A 25,862-nucleotide genomic window follows, 5' to 3' on the forward strand; every position below is an offset into this window, starting at 1 on the left:
TTCAGTTGTGTCTGATTCTTAATGACACCATTTGGGGTTTTCTGGGCAAAGATACTGGAGTGGTTGGCCATTTCCTTCTCCAGTTCATGTGACGGATAAGGAAACTGAAGCAAACAGGGTAAAGTCACTTGCCCAGGGTCACACAGTGTTGTGGGTCAAACCCGACTCCATTTCATCCAGAGGTTCAAATTTAGTGTTGGAATAAAATGCAGACCTTCGAGATCACCTACTATAAATAAAAACAGTTTATGTAACAGTAGCAAGGAAAATATAGGGTAGTTAGGTGGCACAATGGATAGAGCACTGGCCCTGGAATCCCAACAACTTAAGTTCAAATCTAACCTCAGATACTTATTAGTTCTGTGACTCTGGGCAAGTCACTTAATCCTGTTTGCCTCAGTTTCCTCATCTATAAAATGGGGATAATCATAACACCTATTCCTAGGCCTACAATGTGAATCAAATGAGATAACAATTATTAAGTGCTTGGCACACAGTAAGCATTGTATACATGTTAGCTATTATTATTATCCTTAGATGTATTCATTGGGTTTGTTCAGAAGCTTTTCAATTTTATATAATCAAAATTATCCATTGGATTGTAATTGCTTTTATCTTTTGTTTGATTAAGAATATATCTCTAAGTATAGCCATGAAAAAGTATTTTTTTAATGGTATGATCTTTAACACGACCAGTCAGGCATATGAATTGTGTAATTTATGTGATAATTTTAAAAATAATTTTGATGGTTTTATTATAATTTACTATAATTTCTCTTGATTGAAATTGTTCTTTAAAAACAATAATTATAAGCAGATATTATAATTTCCCTTTAAATTATACATTTTATTGCATTATTTCTAATATGTATAAATGTACTACATCAGTTGAGATACTTTGGTCCTTCAGGATGGGCCTAAATTTTGTTCTATTAATATTCAAATCGTACATCAGTTTATTTTTTTTCCTGAAACCTTTACCTTCTATTTTAGTATCAGTTCTAAGGCAGAAGAGAGGTGAGGGTGAAGCAATTGAGGTCAAGTACTTGCCTAGAGTCACGCAGCTAGGAAGTAACTAAAGCCAGATTTGAACCCAGGTCTTCCTTATTCCACATCTGGCATTCTATCTACTGTTACTTAGCTGCCCCTCACACATCAGTTTTAGATTTGTTGTGGAATTTGGCATAAAATGTTGGAAACTTACACATTTGTATCTGTCTTACTATGGCCGAAATCTCCTATTGTCTACTTACTTGTATTTACTTGTCTCTGGGCCTTATCCAGTTCTAATCTATCTTTCTTGAAGGGTAATATATTATAACATGACAGCACATGGCTTGCCAGGTTTGGATGCCCCAAAGTTAACCATGTGGGGAAACCAACGTTTCAGTGGGGGTTGGAAATCCTTAGGTTTCTTGCATTACAGGGTCATCATGGAAAATGTCATATATTGGAATGTACTCTAGAGCTTCATGGGGTTTGTTAACTCTTGTATTTGGGTCTGGGTGTAACTTTTGGTGCCGTACATCAAATTTTACTCTTTAAGAGGCTGCCTCCTCACCTTGTGGCTAGAACTGACCCTGCCTGTTACCCATCTAGATGATCCTCATTGGATTCTAGATGCTGGCCATGGGCAGGTCTATGCCAATCATCAGGGAGGGTGGGAGCAGTATATTTTTCTTATGTTTGCTCTCCACCTCATCTCCCCAAAACATCTAGCACCCAGCAAGAAATATAAGTTCCACTTGATCTGCTGATAAATTGGCCCTTTAAACTAGAAAACAGAAGCAATATCGGGGATCTGATGACTTTGAGCAAGTTCTTTCCCCCTTTTCCTTCTCTAAAAGATGAGGATGTTGAGCTAAATGATCTCTAAGGTTTCTTCCAGATCTAAACACTATCATCCTAGGAAGTTTTAAGAGAAAGAAATTTCTCTTTGAGGTAGAAAGGTTGTACCAGGTAATAACCAAAGACTCTTAAAACTTGTCCTTTGAACTGTGACCACATTTTGCCTACAGCCTAATTCAAGAATGCAAACTGATTTTACTGAATATACTTAACGTAGAACACCATAGGCAAATATAACCACATGACTGTTCACAAACTTGCAGTACAGTTTTTATAGCTGTATTTATTATTTGTATCTTTTCCTGTTGAAGATAAAGCAGCACATATATAAATAGTAGAATATTACTTTGTCATAAGAAAGAATGAATGAAAGAAATTCAGAGAAGTATGGGAAGACATAGGAACTAATGAAGAACCAGGAAAGTGGAAATTAAGTAATCAGAACTTGGAAAACAATACACACAATAACTACAGCAATATAAATGTTAACCCCCCCCCCCCCCCAAAAAATGGAACTGAATATTATTTAGTTTTAATGTGTTTTATGATGACTTTGCTTGGAAAAACATATTTTGCTCCTATTTCTGCAGAGATGGGGGACTCTGTTATGATTAAAATTTAGGCCTAACTGTGGCAGGTAAAAATTAGTTTTACTCTAGAAGTATTATATTTTTATAGGTTTATTTAAGATTAAGAATTTAAGAAAATATAAGTAAGAAAGCATGTGCCTAGGTGGGCCGAGAGGCCCATTCAACCTCACCTACATCATGAGAGACGCATCTGCTTGGAAGCAGAAACAGGAAGGAGGGACAAAACCATAGGCAGAGACTCTTTAAATAATAATTTGTTCTCGGCCCAGGTGAGAATCTCAGTGAGATTAGAGGGCATCTCGGGAACTAGAGCAAGGGCTTGGAGTCTGGGGTTCAAGTCTCCATTTTTACAACTCTAGGTATGGAAAATTATATATACAGTCAGACTTGCTCAGTTACTATGTTGTTTGGTTTTATTGAACTATTTTTTCTCTTTATTTTTTATTCTATGTTAGAAAGAATGGAAGAAGCATTTATTAAGGATCTATGTAGACACTGATGGGCAACTAGGTGGCTTAGTGGTTAGTGTCCTGGGCCTGAAGTCAGGAAGATTTTTCTTTCTGAGTTCAAATCTGGCCTCAAATATTGTATGACCCTAGTAAGTCACTTAAGCTTGTTAGCCTCAGTTTCTCATCTGCAAAATGAGCTGGAGAAGGAAATGGTCAACAGCTCCAATATCTTTGCCAGGAAAACCCCAAATGGAGTTATGAAGAATCAAACATGACTGAAATGCCTGAACAACAAAATGTAGGCACTTGACATAAGACATGCTTTGTTAATATTTTTGCTTCATTTGATTATCACAATAATCCTGGGAGGTGGGTGCTATTATTATCATCATTCTATAGTTTAGGAAACCCAAACAAACAAAGGGTAAGTGACCCGCCTAGCATCACACAGCTAGTGAATGCCTGAGGCTCGATTTCAACTCAGGGCTTCCTGACACCAAGCCCAGCATTCTGCCCATTGGGTCACCTAGGAAGCCCACTCCTATGTTTTATTATGGAAGAAATCCCCTCTTCTCTGCTGACTTATGCTTGCCTGCCTTTGGTCCTTATCCAGATCCAATCTATCTTTCTAGAGGTATGATATAACATGACGGCATAGGGTTTTCCAGGTTGAGGAGGGGGGAATAAATATTTGCAAATTAAGATGATATATAAAAGAAAAATATCAATGAATTAAAATATATGCAGAGAGATATATACTCAGGAAAAAAACAAAACCAAAAGGGAGTTGGCAGAATAGGTTTTTTTTTTTTTATCTAAAATGCCAAAGCTCTACATGTTCATCATTGCTAGGGAAAAGCACAGATCTCAGCTTCACAGAGGCCCTGAGGTGAACACAGAAATGGAAATGTTTCTGACTAGTGAGGACTTCAAAAGATGCCATTGTAGGGAGGGAACCAGCAGCAGCAGCAGTTCACCCAAGGGAAGGAAGCCCAGATCATAATGAGAAGCAGAGCACTGGGATGAGAGGCATCATTGTGGAAAGAGCTCTAGATTTGGAATCAGAGGACATGAGTTTGAATCCCAAAGTTGACACTTTCTAGCTGCATGACCTTAGGCAAGAGTAATATGAATTATGTTGTTATTGTAGTTCAGTCAGGACCCCATTTGGGGGCTTTCTTGGCAAAGATATTGGATTGGTTTGCCATTTATTTCTGCAGTCCATTTAACAGATAAAGAAACTGAGGCAAAGAAGGTTTAAGTAACTTAGCTAAGGTCACCCAGCTAGTAAATATCTCAACAAAAAAAAAATGTCTCAAAAAATTGAACTCACAATGATGAATCTTCCAGTTGCAAGACCCTGCATTCTATCAGTTGCACTATGTGGTTGACAAATATTGATAATAACTCACATTTACATAGCACTTTAAAGTTTTCAATAAATCTATGAGGTAGGTACTGGGCAAGTCCTAGCCTCTCGGGGCCCATTTTCTTCCCTGTAAAGTGATGGGGATGAACTTGATAATTGCTAAGGCCCCCTCTACTAGCTCTAAACTCTATAATCTGTAATTGTTTAAGTTTCCAAAACTGTGCTGCAAGAAAATAAGCATGGTGTGGGAGAAAGAATACAGGACTTAGTCAGGAAACCTGGATTCAAATTCTGGCTTGGCTATTTGCTATTCATTCAACAGTGAGAAAATTACTTAACCTTACAAGGAAGTTAGATTAGATGACCCTTAAGGGCCTTTCTAGCTCTAAAACTAGTATTTTTAAGACAGTTTTAAGATAGTTTTTCATTTTGGTCCATTTGATGCATTACCCAGGGCTTACAGGGCATGACAGCATATACCAGAAATCCCAGCTACCAGAAAGGCTGAGATGATGTGGGCTATGCCAAATGAGTGTCTGCACTAAGTTTGGCATCAAGATGGCTAAGAGCACAGGAGGTTGCCTAATGATGGATGAGCTGGTCCAGGTCAGTAATAGAACAGGGCTAAGCAAACAGTAGTGGGATGGGGTCTGTGAGTACTCCCTAAATTCTCAGCCTGGGTGAGATAAGGAGATCTCATCTTAAAACAAAACAACTCAGTGCTCAACTGAAGTTTTAAAAAGCTCCACCAAAGCCAACCAGAGATGATGGAATGATTTTGGGAGTGTGAAAGGAAAAACTTTTTCTTTGGACCCTAAGCTTTATCTCAATTAGCCCTTCTAGGGGTCAGAAATTCACATGTTTAGGTGACCTAGGAACTGGTGGACTGATTGGACCAAGACATGGGGGCATGATGAATTTAACAAAGTTGGAGAGATGACCACATAGTGGAGTGGATTGCCCTGGGGATCATTCCCTCAAGTAGTACTACTCAACATTTTAATTAGCGCTCTGAATTAAGACATAGATAGCAGGCTAAACAGATATCTGTTAATGACACTAAGTTGGGCAGAAGAGCTGAAGTGTTAGATGACAGAACTGAAAAAATTGTAGAATGTGTTAGCACAGAGGGCTAGTGGACATCTAGTAAAGAAAGTATTAACTACAAAGAACTAAGATGACTTCATCAAAAACAGTGTATGCCATTGGGACACTAGTGCATTGCTGGTGGAATTGTGAATTGATCTAACTGTTCTGGAAGGCAATTTGGAATTATGCCCAAAAGGCTTTAGAAGAAAGCATATCCTTTGATGCAGTAATACCACTACTGGGTTTATATCCCAAATAGATAACAAAAAATCTGGACAAGGATCTGTTTGTACAAAAATATTTATAGCTATGCTAGAAAGGCCCTTAAGTGTCATCTAATCTAACTTCCTTATAAGGTTAAGTTATTTTCTCACTGTTGAATGAATTTGAATCCAGGTTTCCTGACTAAGTCCTGTATTCTTTCTGCCATACCATGCTTACTTTCTTGCAGCACAGTTTTGGAAACTTAAACAATTACAGATTATAGAATCTAGAGCTAGTAGAGGGAGTCTTAGCAGTTATCAAGTTCATCCCCATCACTTTACAGGGGAGAAAATAGGCCCTGAGAGGCAAGGACTTACCCAGTCCCTACCTCATAGATTTATTGAAACTTTAAAGTGCTATATAAATGTAAGTTATTATTATTAACATTTGGCAACCACATAGTGCAACTGATAGAATGCAGGGCCTTACAGTTGGAAGACTCATAACTGTGAGTTCAAATCTGGCCTCAGACATTTACTAGCTGGGTGACCCTAGCTAAATTACTTAAGCCTTGTTTGCCTCAGTTTCCTCATCTGTTAAATGAACTGCAGAAATAAATGGCAAACCAATCCAATATTTTTGCCAAGAAATTGGAAAACAAAGGGTGTCCCTCAATTGGGGAAGAGCTGAACAAATTATGTTTAGGATGGTGATGGAATACTTTTATGCTATAAGGAATGATGAATTGATGGATTTTTATGAGAACTGGAAAGACCTCCATGATCTGATGAGAAGTAAAATAAGCAGAATCAGGAGATCATTATACACAGTAACTGTAACATTGTCAGACAATCAAGGGTAATTGGCTTTGCTACTAATATCAACATAGTGATCCAGGATAATTCTGAGGAACTTATGAAAAAGAATGCTATCTACATCTAGAGAAAGAATCGTGGGAGTAGAAATCCAAAAGAAAACATATGATTTATGACTTGTTTACATGGGTATGAGATTTGAGGTTTTTGGTTTTAAAAGATTACTCTTACAAAAATGAATAATATGGAAATAGGTTCAAGTGATAATATATGTACATTTATGTATAACCCAGTGGAATTGCTTGTCAGTTCCAAGAAGGGAGCAGGATGAGGGGAGGGAGAAAACATAAATCATGAAATCAAGGAAAATTAAAAAAAATTTAATGAAATTTTATGTAAAACTATATGCCAGGATTAATCACTGTATTTCCTTCTTGGACAGACTCAGGTGTAAGATCAGGGGAATAATATCTACATATTTTACTTAAATCTTTTAGCATTTAGTAATTTGACAACTAGACTGAGTGCAGAAATCTGGATTCCAGGGGCAGTCAGATAACAGAGTTGATAGAGCTCCAAGCCTGGAGTTAGGAGGATCTGCAGATATTTCCTAGCTATGTGACCCTGGACAAGTCGCTTAATCCCAATTGTTTTATCTAACTCTTGCCACTCTTCTGTCTTAGAATTAATACTAAAACAGAAGGTAAGTGTCTTAAAAAAAGAAAAAAATCTATATTCCAGTCTTGGTACTACGTAAATAGGCAAGTTGCCTCTTTCCAATACTCTTTTCTAGCATCCAGAGCTATTGTGAGGATGAATGGAATGCTGCTGCTACTAAAACACATATGGCAATGCTTGGAGAAAAGCTATGTTGTTACTATCATCGTTGCCTAACTTGTTGAGTGAGGGAAGGGAAAAGGACTACTGCTCTACAGGGCCTCTGGGAAGTGGGAATAGCAGGAAACGTCAGAAAAGAAGATGGGTCTGAAGACTGAGGCTGACTGTATGGCATTAGGTATGTCACTTTGCCTCTGGCCCTCTGTTTCCTTATCTGTTAATGAGAAAATAGGACCAGACAGTCTCTAAGATCTCTTCCAGCTTGAAAAAAATTGATTAGGCAGTCTGCTTGGACCTGTTTCCTTATATGTAAAATTAAAGAAAAGTTAGACTATATTACCATTACTTTCCCAACAAGGGTTAGAGACCCAAAGATCCTATCACTTATTTAGGGGCAGGCTGTCAGAGGGAAGAAACAGAGGCCAGTGGTATGTCATAGCACTAGCCTTCAGCCACCACTGGCTGGTTTCTTCTTGCCCCCACACGATGGTTATCTCAGCCAAGCAAACCAGGTTATCCTTCATAGCCCTCCGAAATGCCCTGTTGTTATTTCCATAAGCCCTAGCTGCCTCCCTGAGAGACCAGGCCATTCCCTCACAGAGGAATGAGTGGGTGTATTTATTTAGAATGTCTCAGTCCTGTTTACAGTGGGCCTGGTGAGACGAGCTCTCTATGGCCTGTGCTGGTGGAAGGTTTCTCCACAAAGGGAGCATTAAGAGAAGACTTGACTGAACCTTTCCACCCTAAGGAGACTGCTATGTCTTCTCAAGTAACATGAGCTCAAGAAGTTGAGATGAATGATGAGAGGTCCATGGCATGCAGAACCCAGGTCTAGGTCTTCACAGCCCAGGAGACTGGGCTTGGCACACAGGAGGTTTCTCAAGGTCATTTGGTTCTTCTGCCTCTCTGACACATTTCATCTAGCCTCTTCACAAATTCAATTTAGTTCAATTTAATTCAGTTCTATTCAATTTAACAAACACTTACCAATAAAGTTAACTACTAAACAAACTTTATTTGAATCCAATTATACAAAGATAGATAGGACAGGTCCTGCTCTCAAGAAACTTACAATCCAATAGGACTGAAGCAAATGCAGTCAATTACACAACCAACTGGGAGAGTGATAGTAGTGCTTTGGCAGGTGTCCTGGCAAAGGACTAGGAGAAAAGAATTTTCTCCCTCTTCCTTCCTTGCTTCTTTCTTTGCTTGCTTGCTTGCTTCCTTCCTTCCTTCCTTTTTCCTTTTCTCCTTCCTCCCTTCCTTCTTCCTTTTCTCCCTCCTTGCTTCCTTCTTTGTTTCCTTGCTTCCTTCTTTGCTTTCTTCCTTCCTTCATCTCTCCCTCTCTCCTTTCCATTTTACTAATATTTTTTGTTTTTTTATGAGGGTCATTTCTGGAAATATCTCTTCCACTAACAATTGGCAAAAACACTCAGTACATGGGGCAGCTAGGTGGCTCAGTGGATTGAAAGTCAGTTTCAGAGACAAGAAGTTTGGGGTTCAAATTCCTAGCTGTGTGACCCTGGATAAATCACTTAACTCTCCCTGCCCCCCCCCCCCCAATTGCCTTATTCTTACCACTCTTCTGCCTTGGAATGAATACCCAGTATTGATTCCAAGATGGAAGGTGAGGGTAAAAAAAAACAAGAGTACAGTGACAGTGTCAGGTAATGTATATACTTTGTCCTAGCCCTCCCTACTTCACTTTATTTTATTATGTGTTCTCCAGAATGGTTGCTAGTTTTTCAGTCATTCAGAGTTCAATGTCCTTTTAGTGATCTTTTCATAGATATCATTGTCTTCACTGAGTATATTATTGTTCCTTTAGTTCTGCTTCCTTTGCTATTCATCTGTCCATACAGTTCTATGTTCTGAATTCCTCATATATATCATTTCCTATCATGCTATTTATTACATTGGAATAACACAGTTGTGTTATTCCATTTCATTCATATGCTAGTTTGTTCATACATTACACAATGAATTAGTACCAACTTTGCTTCCTGTTCTTTGCTACCACAAAAGAGTTGCTATGGACATTTGGGCATATTGGATCTTTGACCATGTTTTTTACCTCTTTGGAGTAGATGCCCCATAGTGGGATCTCTGGGGAAGACTTTAGTCACTTTTCTTGCAAAATTCCAAATTGCTTTCCAAAATTATAGGACCACTTCAAACTATCACTAGTGTGCTGATCTTCGGATAGATCTTCAACAAAAACAGTTCCTGGTTTTTGTTACCTTTGTCAATTTCCTGGGTGTTGGGTGTAAGGGATAAATTAGGGGGTTGACAAAATAAGAGAGCAGCTTTTAATAACTTAAGTTTTAATGAGAATATAGTAGAGTTGTAAATTAATATTATTCCTTTAAGCCAGAGAAAGGAAAATTTCTAGCAGCTTTTAACAATTAACAATTTAGTTTACTACTTTAAAATGACTATATCTACCTATAATTGCCATTAGAGAAAGTCCAGCTGATTACCCTTCAGCTCAGCTAACCAGGCAGAATCAATATATATATATATATATATCCCAACCCCCAACTAATCGCCAACCCAAACCACCAGCTACCAACCCCCAATGACCAACTCATGCCCAGCAGCTAACTTGCCTGCAACTGTCAGTCCTAACTATCAGCAACTGACAGTCTGCAACTGAAGCTGCCTCAGCAGGGGGCTCCCATTCCTACTTCCTGTCACTGTGGGCTGTTTAATCCTTACACATCTCCATAGTAAGAGGATCTCCAGGTCCCCACCCTCCACCCCACCTCCTACTTAAATTAAAAAAGGAATAAAGAATTCCTTTTCACATGGGTGAAACCTAGACTTGTTTTAATTTACATCTTTGAAATGATTAGTGATTTCTAAATCACTATGTTTTCATATGGTGATTTTTAGCTTGCCATTCTTTTAAAAATCATTTGTCTTTTGATTGCTTCTCTGTTAGGGAAATATTCTTCTGTTAATTTCCATTATATTTTGGATTTAAGATTTTTATTAGTAATATTTGATGAAAATACCCTCCATAGCTTCCTTTTTTATTCTATCTTCATTGATTTTGTTTGTGCAAAAATATTCTAATTTTATGTAACTGAAATGATCTATTTTGCTTTTATTATTGCCTTTATTTTTTGTTTGGTTAAGAACTATAGCTGTGAATGTCTTTCCTTTTCCTCTAGTTTTTTTTTAAATGATGAGACCTTTTATATTCAAGTCAAGTACACATTTTAAGTTTATTGTGATGTATGGTGAAAGAAACTGGTCAAAACCAAGTTTCTGCCTTATTTGTTCTTGTTCAACACAGAGTCTAGCTCCATAAAACACTTGTTCTTTGGAGCATTAAACAATGAAACATTTTTTAAATTGCTTTTGTTCTTGTTAATTTAGTCAATTTTACTGATCTACTTTTCTATTTTGAAGCCAATCTACTTTTTATTACAACTTTATAGGATAGTTTGAAACCTGGTAATGCTATGCTTTCTTCATCTTTACTTTTTTCATTATTTCCTTTAAAATTATAGATTTTTTGTTTCTTCAAAAGAATTTTGCTATTTTTTTTCCCCTAGCTCTATAAAGTACTGGTAATTTAAATAGTATAGCACAAAATCTGTTCATTTCAATAATATTATCTTATTATATAGTTATTATATTGTTATAATATTACATCAATGTGACCCTACATGACATTGAATACTTGAGGGAGGGGCCTCCTTGGAGGCTGGAACCTTTAGAAGGGTCAAGGAAAAGGGAAGTCAGGCTTAACATTCACCACGTGGTCACCTAAGGGAAGCAGTCTCAGGACCCATGCTTCAGAGCTCCTCCAAGTCAAGTTTTACCACCCAAGTCCGCAAAAGCCCCTCTCACAGGAAGTGACATGAATTATAAAGGCAGTTCTTTATATCACTCCCTGTGTCTTACATGTACCAATGGTGGCTTAAGCTTGGCTTAGGACAGCCCAGGGGGTCAGTCAATTATTTCTGATTTGTCACTTGCTAGCACACACAGGTCACAGATCATCCTCCCCCACACTTAATCCTTAAGTGGGGGTGTATACATTCCTGGTTGCTAAAATTCTAAAGACTAAGCAGGGTGGAGTAAATCTAAAATTCACAATCCCCTCTGATGATGATTGGGAGATTAGTTTCCCCAATTGATCACTAAACATAATCATCTTGGACCTCTAAATCTTCTAAGTACAGGTGCATACAAATTTTCACCTTCTAAGAGGAAACTACAATAGTTAGAGATAAGAGGGAAATAGAAGAGAGAGATAGCAAAACCAATATTTTGCTGGGCGCATTGACAAAAAAACAATTGGGGGCAGTCCCCTTTTGGCATAAGAGTATACATTCAAATTAAATGTTCAATCAACCACACCCAAAGTTCATTCTAGATGTTCCTGATGTCGTGTAGGGTTTACAGGCATCTTTCTGCAAACAGTTCATTCTCTGTATTTTAGGAGTTAGCAAGCTTCCTTGAAGATCTTTCTCGAACAAAAATTTTAAATCTTGTATTTTATGAAAATACAATCCCCCCTGAAGTGGGTGTTGAGAAACACCCAATTCAGCTTAGGATGCATGGTTGAGCTTTAGGGTATATGAGTCAGTTATCAAAAGAAGAGAAAAAAGAAACCAAAAACATAAAGAAAAAAATGGAAGAAAGTTAAATTTTTGGGAGAAAGAAAAAAATTCAAAATATCAAAATCTATGTATATAAAATTTTGAGTAAACAAGAATAAGTTCATAATAGACCCTTGTATTAGGGTCCAATTAAAGTAATTTTTATCCCACAAGTCTGAAGGACAAAATGCAATAACGTTTCACTTATTCATTTGCAGCCAATACTACAGGAAGTTGTCATACTATAAGAAAGAAAAAGGACTAGATTTTTGTGTGTGTGATAGGGAAGTATCATTCCCTGGTCTGATTTTTTTGTCATTCTTGGAGATAGGGAGAGCCAGGATGAAAGCTAAACTTTGGTACTTATCTATGAGTATTTCACAAAGAGTGTGGATACAAGGAGTCCTATGTCTTAACATATGTCAAGTGTCACAACCTCGAGTCTCATACTAAGTTCAAGTCCTTTTGTATTGGCTTAGAAGAGCATCACTCCTACCTGGATTGGTTTCTTTCTTTTGACCTGTGTGCTCTTTTTGGCACTATTCAGGTTAAGTCTGTGCTCTGATGGCACTGTATAGATGAAATCTGAGCTCCTTTTTTGATCCCATTTCCTAGAATCAGACACAAACATTAATCACAGTTCCATAACATTTATCAATAAGTGGCAGATTCCCACAGTCTAAAGGTTTTGGGTTTGCATTAATATTATAGCAAGTATATATTTTAAGTTCTATTACTGCAGAATAAAAAAATAATATTGATTGTATGTACTTTAAGTACAAGAAATGAGAAAAGGGAAAAATCAAATATTCTAATCAAAATAAAAGAAAAGCAATAATAAAATAAAAATTCAGGAATTCAATGCGTTCCCAAAAAACAGTATCCTCTTGCCTATTGATTATTATATCCAATGCATGTGATAGGATACAGTCAATCAGTCTCAATACTGGTGACATGCTTCAAATGCAAAAAATGAGAGAAAAAGTATCAAATACTGTATGGCACAAGTAAAGAGCAACAATATAGTACAGATCCATCAATAGGGAAGAAAAACAAAAATGTTAAAAATGTGTATATTTCATAATCACAGGGGTACTGTATTCAAAAATCTATTTCTTCTTCTAGCTTCCTTCTTCCTTCTTTGCTACTATGTGGAAGGGAGACAAAACTGAAAAGGGTTAATATCCACAAAAACAATAGAATCTAAGGGGCACCACCTTCTTCCCCACATGGAGGGGCAGTAGCACCCTTACTATTTCTTGGACAAACTCCATGTAAGTTATATTGTTGTTGGGTCATTTGGTTTGAGTTATCATTTTCCCAATTTCTGTTCCTATTATTATCATTCCTAAAGTTGTGGTTTCTATTATCATTATTATAGTTATTTCTATAATTATTATTTCTGTAGTTGTTATTAAACTGCATATTATTTCTGATTAGCTTTAATAAATTTCTACACTCTATTATTCTGTGGCCCTTCTTCTCACAGAATTGGCAGGTAATGGATTGATTAGATTCTTGGAGAGGGAAAAGTGCCATTGGTTGAGTATCAGGCCCTTTTTCCTGTTTATCAGTCTTATCTCTTAAATATTTCAATTCTTTCCTAACTGTCTCCATGAAATCATTAGTCTCTGCGTCTTTTTCTTTGTTTCCTTTTGAAACATATACAGTAGTTTTTCTCAAATTATCAAGATCCATTTCAAGCCACATTGGGCAATGAGTTCTAAAATAATCCCTGATCACTTTGCAAGAGTTATTGACAAAGTGTCTTCTAATTTGTCTTATGTAATTTTCTTTAGAAAGGCCAAAATCTAGGTATCGACCTCCCAAACTTAGTCTATCCCTGAATTTGGAGAGTGTTTCACGATCATGTTGCTTAAGTTTTTAAAATTCAAGTGGCTTATCCAGGGTCACAGAGGTAATAAGTGGTAGTGTTGGACTGTGAATTGTCCTTCAACAATAACATTATGGTTAAAAGTGCCAGGTAACGTAACTGTCCTGAGGTCATAATAATGAAAAAGAAAAAAAAAACACCTTTCTAGCTGGTTTCTGGGCCAATTATATCATAGGATTTAGTCAATATAGGACCTGTTTTTTTGAAGTCAAAATGATCATGTGATATAATGGGAAGAGCACTGGTTTTGAAATTAGAGGATATAGGTTCAAAAAGAAACTCTTCCACTTACTATTTGTATTTCCCTAACCAAGTCCTTTCTTCCATTTGGTCCTCAGTTTTCCTCATCTGTGAAATGAGATGGCTTTGACTAAGTAATCTGTAAGTTCCTTTCTGGAATGGGACTCTGGGTTTCCCTTTACACCCCAAATTCCACAAACAGTTAAGCAAGAAAATTGCTTTCCTTCCTTGTTATTCTTGTGATGCTGAGGAAAAGGTGACTGGGTCTCAGAAACTCATGATACGAAAAGAGCCCTGAGAGAAATATTCTCCTTGGACTCACCCCTAGATTCCAAGATGGACACTGTTACCATTGGGTTGTATCTAGACTATCTCCCACTCCTGCCCAACTTCATTCTATTACCTCATCCTTCGTCACATAGACCCTTGGTATTGTAAGGTATTGTAAGAGTATAAAAAGCCCAGAACACATCTCCAATAGGAGGCAGTACCCCATCTCTGCTATCTTCCCAGCCACTTCAATATGAATTCCAAATTAATAAATTTCTCTTTTTATTTCTAAATTATAGAGTCTTGAATTCTTGCAAAGGGGACCCATCCCAAACCCCAGGGGTTCACCTCAAGTCCTCCACAACACTTCCAGCTCTAAATCTATGATCTTAATGACTGGTAAAGAACTATTCTTGTTGTTTGACCAAATGATGTGTTCCTCTTTCAAAGACCAATGTGTTAAGATCGATTAGGAGGGAATTTAGAGAATCTCAAAGTTGGCTTGCTCATCTAATCTGTACCCAGAAGGGCAGCGCTACTACAATTAATGATGTGGTGAGTTAGGGTTTTAAGAGTAAACATGGTGGGTGGATACTGTTAATTGTAATCTATCACCAAGAATGTTACAATTAATAATGTTGCAATTAGGAACAGCCAGGAATGTTAATATAGAAATGTTAATTGGGGGGGAACTCCATGTAACTGTTTGGGCCTGCACAATGAATAACTGCTGGAGGCAGATAGAAAAAAACCCTCTATTTAGTAAATATTGGAAAAGGTTTGAGAAAAGGTAAGGAAAGGTAATGAAGGTTGAGGATAGTATTCCTAAATCTAATAGGAGGCTAAGCTTTTACCCCACTTCCCTCTAGTTCATGAGAACTTGCTTCTTGCTTGAGTCACCCTGAGTCTTATCACTCCTTAATCTATACTAATTCCCAGATCTATTCTAAATAACCTGCTAAATTATAATCCTCTTATTTATAATAAAGTTTACTGTCTCTGTTAATTTCTCTCAGCTTTGAATCAGTCTCTCTGCCAATTGCCAGCCCTTCCAGGCCTAGCTAGGCTTTCTAGCCTAACCATGCTTCTGGGCCTACATAGGCCTCAAAAATGGCTCCCTCTTTCTCCAGCCACTCAAGAGGAAAAATACAGTCTCTTTCTGTTTCCTTAGATCTCTTTTAGCTTTAAATCAGTTTGGTTATTCATTCTCCCTGCTCACTGTCAGTCCTTCTGGGCTTAGCTAGGTCTTTTGGCCCAAGCATGCCACAAAATATCTTAGCCCTCTCAGCAGCCATACAAAGGAAAATCAGACTCTCTCTTTCTCTTTTCTGTTGATTTCCCCCAGAAACTTATTCCAGAAAAACTAACCTGTTCTCCTCTTTTACCTGCCACTGAGTTTTTTCAGTGTTCCAGGGAACAGAAATACCAGCCTTCTAGGGAAAAAAAAAAGAAAAAACCTCCAGGAGATCCCCTACTGTTCAGGTCGGCAGCTGGGAAACCAACTGACTCAGGTTATCCAGAATTCCAACAGACACCCTTCCCATGATTCTGTCTGGCTTTCAAGAAACCTTGCCCACCATTCTTTACCAGCCTTTAGCTGCTAAGATCCCAATTACTCCAAATGGTCCTCATCAGCCCTATGGCTTAATTAATCCTAATAATACTCTTCTAAGACAGTACAATGTAGCTCCTGAGTTCCCACCAGTGAGCTTCCCATTTAACAAGGTGACTCCATTAACTAAATCAAAACATTTACTATGCAAAAAGCAAAACAAGAATATTTATAACATTCTACTCATAATATATCAGAGATATTCTCCCACCAATGCATGTGATGTCCAGGTTGGAGAATGGATACAAACTTAAAGAACCAAGGTAAAAAGGTAGAAGGAACATGTGATGAGTCTCAGCATTCTTCAAGGAAGCAACTGGCAGCTCAGGGGGAGAGGTAGAAGCCCCTCTTGTCATGTAGCTCTTATAGGCAGTCCATCAGGCAACAAGCTTACTGAGTGCCTGCTTTGTGCCAAACACAGCATGAAGCCCTGGGGATACTAAGGAAGGTCCTTGATCTCAAAGAGCTCACAGTCTAATAGGAGAGACATCGTGCAAACAACAGCATGCATACAGGATAAATTTGAGATAATTAACAGTGAGAAGGTGGCAACATAGAGCAAGGCAAAGCTCTTCTTCTACCAAACTCTTGAGATTTTTTCTTAGACCAAACTTTCTGGTCAAAGCTGAGTCCTTTCAATCAGTCAATCATTAAACATTTACGTCCCTACTAAGTGTTAAGAAGTTTACAATGTAATAGGGGAGACAACATATGGACAAATATATACAAAGCAAGCTATGTACAATTTAAATAAGAATTAATTCATGAGGGAAGGTGCTGGAATTAAGAGAAGTTGGGAAAGTCTTCCTATAAGAAGCTGAATTTTAGTTGGGACTTAAAGGAAGCTAGGGAGCTCAGTAGCTGGAAACAAAGCATTTTAGGCATGAGGGACAGCCAGAGAAAATGTCAGGAGCCAAGAGATGGAGGGTCTGGTTTGTGGAATAGCCAGAGGCCAATATAACTGGATTGAAGAAGGTGTTTTGGGAACAAAGATGTAAAAATACTGAAAAGGTAGGAGGGTGCTAGGCTATGAAAGTTTTTTCGTTGAGAGAACTTCTTTTTAGCTTGTGGTGATTAATCAAATCCTCATTTCCAATATCAATGTGTATTTGTCCAATACTTACAAAACAGTAATGGGGTTCAGGATTTTTCAGGGACAAATTCAGAGTTCTCCTGTGAGTCATATACAAATTAGGTGTTGGGAAACAGGGCACTGTATCTATTTTTTTTTAACCCTTACCTTCTGTCTTATAATTGATACTTTATATTGGTTCCAAGGCAGAAGAACAGAAAGGGCTAGGCAATTGAGGTTAAATTATTTGCCCAGGGTCACATATCTAGGAAGTGTCTAGACCATATTTGAACTCCCATCTCCAGGCCTGATGCTCTATCCGCTGAGCCATGAGATGCCTCATATACTATATATCTTAATTTAAGTCTGATAAAACTGATAAACAAAAGACAGATTTTGGGGATACCTTGGAACTTCTTCCACATTGATACTGACTCATTAATCCTATAAACTCTTTATATCCAATCATTCAAGTAGCATCAAATCCACCTAACTCTGCCATCAGCCAGTTCATCTAGTGGCCATCAAGATCTTGAGGGATTTCACCAAATCCTTGACTGACATCCAAGTTTACTTTGTCTATACCATGACCTGATCCTCCAGTCTAACAACCCAGTCAAAAAAAGGAAATGGTATTAACTAGACTCAATCTATTTCTTCCCAAGGCCATGTTGACTTGTAATCATTGTTACCTTTCTAAACGAATGTCAGGTTCTTATTACAGAATCACAGTAGTAGTGTTAATAATGTTGATAATTAAGTTATTAATTATTTATTATATTATCATACATTATTTTAAATATAATATTATTATAAATAATGTTAATAACCCACTAATAAGTGCATTCCTTTAGAGATGGGAGGTCCTGGATTCAAAATCTGACCTCAGAAACTTTCTAGCTGTGTGACCCCGGCAAGTCACTTAACTTCCATTTCCTAGTCCTTATCATTCTTCTTTCTTGGAACCATTTTACAGTATTGATTCTAAGATGGAAGGAAAGGCTTTAAAAATAAAAAAAATAAATGAATTCCTTCTTAGAGGCACAAATGCAGTTAGGTAATAAAGGGAGTCTAGAAAAAACACTGGATTTGGAATTAAAGGACTTGGATTTGAAGCCTGATATTTACTGTGTGACCCTCTGGAACTTATTTGCCTTTTGGGGACCTAATTTGTAGAATGTAAGTTCTAGGAAGATGAACTTTCATTTTTTTTTTGGCACCTCAATCACTTAGCCTAGTGTCTGAAATATAGTAGTGTATGTAGTAATGTAGTAATAAATATTTGTAATGTGGGATTTAAATTTAAAATTAGGATTTGGGATTATATGATCTTTGCTTTGGTAAGTCCTATGCCCTTAACCTGCTATCTCCACTGTGTAATAGAGGGTAATTTGAGGGTGTATATTTGATTGATACTAGACGACTAATGGATCAAGGTTTGCCTACCCTCCTCCCTATTCCTTCAGTTTCCTCCCTCTTAAAAACCAAAAGCCAATAGCCTCCTTTGGCCCAGTCCAGCCGTTGACTTGGCTCCAAACTGCTTTTCCCGGACACGTTCCAAAATGGAATTTCCATTTGATTGACAGCTTCTGCCCATCCTCAGCTTTCTGTCTTGCATGCATGCCTCCTCCACAACTGTAGTCTGCATGCTATGCTTCATACTCTAGTATCTTGCACATAGTAATTTTTCAACCAATACATGTCAAGAGTTCACATCTTAACTCTGATCACATTAGCTATGTGACTTGGAACAAGCCATTACATCTTCCTCAGTCTCAGATTCTTCCTCTTTACCTACCTCATGGGGTTGTTGTGGGGAAAGGGTTCCATTAGGCTTTTAAAATCATAGAAATAGGAACTATTATTATGTTCATTCATTGTCTTGATAATTATTTTCCTCTGCTAAACAGGAACATTCATCCTTAGCTTTAATCAATGTAACATTATTGTCATTTTCAAAGCTCTTGGGTTCTTCCATGTAAGAGCTCAGAGCATGTTTGATGTTGGGCAGGGCCAAATTCTCTTTAAAACTCTTGTGGGGGGCGGGGGGACAATTTCTTATTTGGGGGAAAGTGAAAACTGAAAAGCAGAAGAAACAACTTGGTTGTCTGGATTGGGGGCATCAGTGCTTTCTTCAGTTACTTTCTCAGTCCCCCAATAAAGAAACAGGGAAAGGTGGATGGAGAACTAATGGGACTTTCTAAGACCAGCAGATTGGAGCCCTGTTCTCGAAGTCCAGTAACCTTTATGAGATCATAGGACTTGGAATTAGGAGGGTTTGTAGTATATGACAGGATCATAAAGTGGGAACATAGATTAAGATTAAGGGCATTTAGTCCAATTTCTTCATTTTATAGAGGGATAATCCAAGGTGGTGGTGATGGATGGGTGGGTTGGTGGGTGGGTGGGGAGGCAGAGTGATTTGCAAGGTCACACATCTACTTAGTAGTAGAGTCAGGGTCTGAACCCAGGTCCTCTCATTCAGAATTCCATGTTTTTTCCACTATAGCCTGCTGCTATTATTGGTGCTGCCAATTTTGCCAGTTCAGGAGGAACTAGTGCCTTGATGTTTCAGATCTCTCTCAAGGATACAATTGTGGATGGACTGCTATTCCCTGTGAAGAAGATAGCAATACCAAAAATGGTAATGGTGGCTGGATATTTGATTGCATACTCAGAAAAATAAACACCAAGCTAAGCAACCCCTGTTGGAATCAGATTCCCCTACTTTCTAGTAGAATTTTCTGAATTCACTTTAAAAAAAAAAAGAAAGGAATTAAGAACAAACCAAAGGGAACTTCTGGATATGAAAAGGCTAGAATCATAAAAACATAGACTGTCAGAGCTGGAGGGAGGGGACTTTAGAATATGGAATGTCAGAAGTGGGAAGGTACCTTAGAACACATCATGTCAGAGTTGGGAGCAATCTTTGTGATCATCTACTCCAGGAGTTCTTTAATCCGGAGTTCACAGACTCCCAAAAAGTTCCTGGATAGATTTCAGAGCACCTGTGAATTTGGATAGGTAAAATACTTCAATAATTGCATTTCAATAGATTTGGTTTTCTTTGAGATCTGGTGTATTTTAGGCATTTAAAAACATGATTCTGAGAAAGGCCATAGTCTTCACCAGTGTGCCTATGAGATCCAGACACACAAAAAAGGTCTAAGAACCTCTGATCTAATTAACAAGGAAATAGAGATTCAGGAAATGAAATAATTTGCTCAAAATCTCACAGATTCTGCGTGGAAGAACTGTAATTTGAACCCAGGTCTCCTGACTCCCAGCCCAAAGTTCTTTATGTTACATCATGCATAATATCCCTCTTGTTGCTATACCCCATCTGTGAAACAATCTGGGCTTGACCCTAGGCTGGCAACAGAGGGAATGGGGGAGAGATGAATTTTGGAGAGGAAGCAATTATTTGTATGTAGGTTTGGTTCCAATCCATCCCCAATGACAAAGCCATAAATAGTTGACTGCCCAGACTCTCCATGAATAAAATGATGGACAGTACCTAGGATGACCTGCCAATAAAAGCTCAGACACTCCAGCTTTCCTGTCTCCCTCTCCATCCCTGGCATTATTTGGAACTACCAGGCTAGACAGCACCTTACCCCCTGCCAGCTAGAATCCAGACACAATTTCCAAGTCCAGACCTCATACCTAGCCATGTGTACTCCTAAGCACTTGGTATGTATATTGCTATACAACTGTATTATCTTACACACACTGACAAAGTGAAAAAGCACAGGTTTTCACCTGAGAAAAGAGAAAAACTTTTCTTGGTGTCCACATTCTTTCATATGATCATAGAATGTTTGAGCTGAAAGATACCTTAGAGCTCATCTACTTATAATCTAATTTTTACAGATAGAAACAGATGTCCAGAAAGATGTTGTCCAGAAACTCCAACCATTAGAAGAAAAACTTGTTGAGGGGAGGGACTGGTTCTTGCCTTAATCTGTATTCCCACTGCTACAAATGCTTGCTGACTGATAGGATTTATGTAGGTATTAATAATCTATTAATATAGTCCTTTAGGGTTTATAATACTTCTCTTGCAGCATCCTTGCATGATAAGTAGTGCATTTTATTTTATTTTATTTTATTTTTGAAAATTTTATTTAGTAAATTTAGCACATTATTCCTTGGTTACAAGAATCACATTATTTCCCTCCCTTCCCTCCCTGCACCCTTCCCGTAGCCGATGTGCAATTCCATTGGGTATTACTTGTGTCCTTGATCAGAATCTATTTCCATGTTGTTGATGTTTGCACTAGGATGATCATTTCGAGTCTATAAGTTGTGTATTTTAAAAAATACCTTTTTCTCCAATTACATGTAAAAGCAATTTTAAAACTTTAAAAACTTGAGTTTCAAATTCTTTCCCTCCTTTCCATCCTTCTGCCCCCTCCATCATCCCTTCCCCACCACCCTTTCCCTGAGGTGATTAGCAATTTGATATAGATTTTTCCCTTGTGCATTCATGTAAAACATTTCTCCAAATTAGTAATTTTGAGAACTCTTGAAGGAAGAAAGTGAAATATAGTATGTATCTGTCTGCATTCAGGCTCCATCAGTTCTTTCTCTGAAGGCAGATGACATTTTTCATGAGTCTGAAATTATTTTGAATCTCTGCATTGTTGAGAATAGCTAGATCACTCATACTTGTTCATCAAAAAATATTGCTGTTACTGTGTACAATGTTCTTCTGGTTCTGTTCATTTCACTTTGTATCAGTTTTTCTGAAATCATATTGCTCATCATTTCTTATAGCACAATAGTATTTCATCACAATCATGTATCACAACTTGTTCAGCTATTCTCCAATTAATGGACAACTCTGGGCAACCCCTCAATTTCCAATTCTTTGATACCACAAAAAGAACTGCAATAAATATTTTTGAACAAATAGGCCCTCCCCTTTTTAATTAAAAAAAGAAAAAACAACCCTTACTTTCCATCTTATAATCAGTACTATATATTGGTTCTAAGGCAGAAGAGAAGTAAAGGCTGGGCAATAGGAGTTAAGTGAGTTGCCCAGAGTCACACAGCTAGGAAGTATCTCTAGGTCTGGCTCTCAAACCACTGAGCAACCCAGCTGCCCCTGGCCCTCCTCTTTTTAAAAAATCTTTTTGATATATAGACTTAATAATGGTATATTGATGGATAAAAAGATATGCAGTTTTAGAGCGCTTTGGGCATAATTCCAAAACTGCTTTCCAGAATGGTTGGATCAGATCACAACTCCACTAACAATGCATTCATGTCCCTATTCTCCCACAACCCCTCATTTTCTGTCATATTGGCCAATTGAGAAGTAGTTTATTATCCCCATCTCAAAGAGAGAAGAACTAACAGAAGTTCCATGTCTTCTCCAAGGTCATGAATAAAAGGAAAAACCAATACTGAAACCCAGATTCTAAGTCCCTTATAGCAACCATAGTTGCTTTCTTCTGTGGTCTCCAAGCTTTTAAGTTATAGGATTTATTTCCTATTAAAAGTTTGCAGCTACAACTATTTAGTCAATTAATAGATGAGAGAACAATTCACATAACTCAGTATTGACTGTTTGACCACCTATTTGTAAGACATTTGGTGCAAGGGATATGGACCTCCTTCTATAAAAATCAATTTCAACATCTGTTCTCATTTCTTATGAAGTCACTTGTCTTTTGTGAGCCTCAGTTTTCCCCATCTGTACAGTGAGATAATAATCCCTGCTCTGTCTGAAGTACAGAGCTCTTGTGAGAATAGAGATATGTGTGGAAAACACTTTGAAAAGAACCATAAGATACCAAGTGAAACGTATCATCAGAAGCAGTAATAGCAGCATCAGCATCACAGCAATTATTACATCATGAGAGTGGCTACAAAGTGGTTCATTTTTCAGCTACAGCAACTCTCAAAGACCATCTGCTGAACTGTTAGAGGGGTTGCAATCTGCATTGGTGGAATGTCTGTACCACTGAAGTCATGGATTTTACTTGGAATATAGTAGAATTACAAAAACATTGATTGGTGGGGAGTAAAGAAGGTCGAATAGGAGGAGAAAATTCAGGGATAGAACTTGCTGTTGAGCAGATAAAAATGTTTAGGGGATAGTTTTTATGACTATCAGCCATCATAGCACAAACTGATTTTTAGCTGATTTTTTTTTTAATCTACTGGGAAATGAAGTTGTGTGAACCCTGAATTTCTCTAACCTTCAGTGTTACTTGTTTTCTACTTTTCACAGACCATTTAAAAATTCTCCAATGTAGAAAGCAACATTATAATGATAATCAACTGTGGAAGACTCAGCAACACTAACCAATACAACAATCCATGAGAGGTCTAAAGAACTCATAATGAAATAAACTCTCCACCACGTGGCAGAAAACTTCCAGACACTTAAATCAGACAACTACACCCTTCTGCTGTTTCATGTGGACACAAATGATACTACCAGAACAAATCTAGGAGTGTTGTCAAAGATTACGTAGTCTTAGGCAAGAATACCTTAGGGGCATTGGCAGTGTTTTCATCTGCCAGTCATGGACAAAGCCTAGAAAATAAAAGCCAATGTGAGAGAGTTGAACAACTGCTTAAGATGATATCTAATACCTCCTTCCACTCCTTGGCAAAGGTGGGAGGTTCATGGGTGTGGAATGTCATATTTTCAGACTTTTTCAGTATATTGATTCATTTTGCTTGTTTTTTTTTCCCTTCTTATACTTAAAAAAAAAGTTCTTTATTATATGGGATGTCTCTGGGAGGGAGAGGTTTCTGGAAGAAACTTAGATGTAAAAAACAAGTTACTATTAAATATTAATTTTTAAGATATCTGGGATTTGGATTTCTAGATTACAGATTAAAATAGAGGAATGAAAGACTCCTTTAAATTGGGAAACAGGGACAAAGACCCCATTTTGGGTTTATATTTGCCAGAGTTCTGGAAATCTTATCCAAAGAACTTTAGTTGAAGAGAGAAAACTGCTTATATGACTACATACTAGATACCAAAAAGTTGCTACACTGTAGGAAGAACCCCAGGGGATCCATTCATAAATTCCATCCATCACAGAGAAGTCTGCAAATAAAACCTATCGCCTCAGGTGTTTATAAAAAGTATGGATGATAAGCAAGACAAGTTAATAAAGTAAATTTGACCTTGTCATGGAAGCTTAGTGGGATGAGACCAGACCTATGCCTAGAATATAATTCTAGAAAGTTATGCCTTATTCAAAAGGCATCAAAAAGGCAAATGGGGTGGTGGTGGTGGTAGAGTGGCATTGTACAGTGATCCCTCACCTACTGCAGGAGTTACATTCCAGACACCCCTGTGATAGGTGAAAATCTGCAAAGTAGTGGTTATATTTTATTATTTATATATATTTTAAGGCTTTATAAACTCTTCCCACTCTCCTATAAACCTTTTCCACATTCTTATTAACCTTTCTCCCACTTATAAACATTGCATATGCTCTTAAATACTTTTTTTTCAGAAGCTTTAGAAGGTACAGAATGTTTGGGTGGCATAAGGCTTGAAATAAATTCAAGTTTTTATGAAAACTTCACAAAAACACACTACAGAGCAACACTACAAGCAGTGATCAGATGTCAATGTGAAGTGGACAAGGAGAGATGCTGAACGTAGGACATAGTGCAGGAGAGCAAACAGACCAATACTATGGTCACTGAGCCCAGGATACAGAACACAGTGCTGTAGTTAGTTGCCTTTCATCAGCCAATAGTGTGCCATTGTGAAGATGGGATTAACTCTCCCCTGCCCACTTTTAGATTTAATCACCAGAAGTGTATACACCCCCACATTTCCTTAAGTGAGGGGAGGTACACAACCCACATACTAAACTGGGTGACAACTCAGAAATGACTGACTGCTCCCTTGGCAGTCCTAAGAAAATTCTAAAACTGCGATTGGTCTATGTAAAGGGGAAGGAAGGCAGAAGAAGCAATGCAAAGAAGGGTCTTTAAAAGTAGTCACAACTTCCTGTGATCAGCTTTTTCTCCTTCTAAGTTGGTCCTGGAGATCTGGCTTGGGACCTCAGACTACCAACCATGTGGGTCAGTGAAAAGGCTGACTCCTTTCTTGGTTCCTGGAAGGACTAGTGTCCAGAGAGGTCCCCTTCTCCCATCCTGGAAGAGGAGGCCACATGGCTAGAATCCTTCCTTAATTTACCTCTAGAACCTCCAGCTAGGGCTTCTGGAGTCCTGCTGAAGTAAAGCTAAGGCCGGAGCAAATAGCTTATTAAGCTAGATTTCTTACTCTGCCCTCGTTCTCATTTCTCTATTTTCACTCTTTCCCTCTATTTTATAAATAAACTGCTATAAAAATAATTTTGACATGAGATATTAATTTTGGTGACCACACTAATATATTTAGTCCAACCTTAATTTTTAACCCTCACACCATGTACAATCCCATGTTGGAAAAATATGCGCAAGCAGTACTGGTATACTACATTTCCATTGTGTTCAGTATGGTATTCATCAACAAAATCCTGTGATATAGCAAAAACTCCACAATACAAAATTAGAGATATTTTTTTATAAAACCCATGATACAGTGAAGCTACAATAAGTGAACTGCAATATAGTGAGGAACAACCAAATTTTAAATTGATATTTTCAGGAGAAAATCCAAGAACCATATGAATGGAAGCATGGTGGAGAATATTTGGGCAGAGACTAGTGGAAGCAGAATGAAAAACATTTATTATGGGAGTCTACTATATATAATAAGAGGAACTGATGAGAGATCTAGGAAACAAATCCCTTGGAGATATGCTAGAGAAGTGATGGGACTTCAATTATACCTATTAGAACTTTTTGAAAACAGAGCAGCTAACAATTTCCTGATTTGCCTTAATGATACTTGCATCTTTCAAAAGGTAGAGAGTACCAGAGAAATTCTAGATCAGATTCTCAGCCTAAAAGAGGAACTAGTTGCT

At 37.7% G+C, this 25,862-nt stretch overlaps 1 long non-coding RNA gene across 2 annotated transcripts in view; it reads left to right on the top strand.

The window, feature by feature from the left end:
- Positions 1 to 23,733, top strand: part of LOC103105258 (uncharacterized) — a 137,223-nt gene extending 113,490 nt beyond the window's left edge. For both annotated transcript variants that reach the window (XR_008915176.1, XR_008915175.1), the window contains 3 exons: positions 14,521 to 14,620; positions 19,415 to 19,549; positions 23,147 to 23,733. This is a non-coding gene — a long non-coding RNA (uncharacterized LOC103105258). The remainder of the gene's footprint in view (positions 1 to 14,520; positions 14,621 to 19,414; positions 19,550 to 23,146) is intronic.
- The last annotated feature ends 2,129 nt before the right edge of the window (positions 23,734 to 25,862 follow it).

The sequence above is a fragment of the Monodelphis domestica genome, chromosome 1 (genome assembly GCF_027887165.1).
Source record: "Monodelphis domestica isolate mMonDom1 chromosome 1, mMonDom1.pri, whole genome shotgun sequence".
NCBI classification, from domain to species: Eukaryota; Metazoa; Chordata; class Mammalia; order Didelphimorphia; family Didelphidae; genus Monodelphis; species Monodelphis domestica.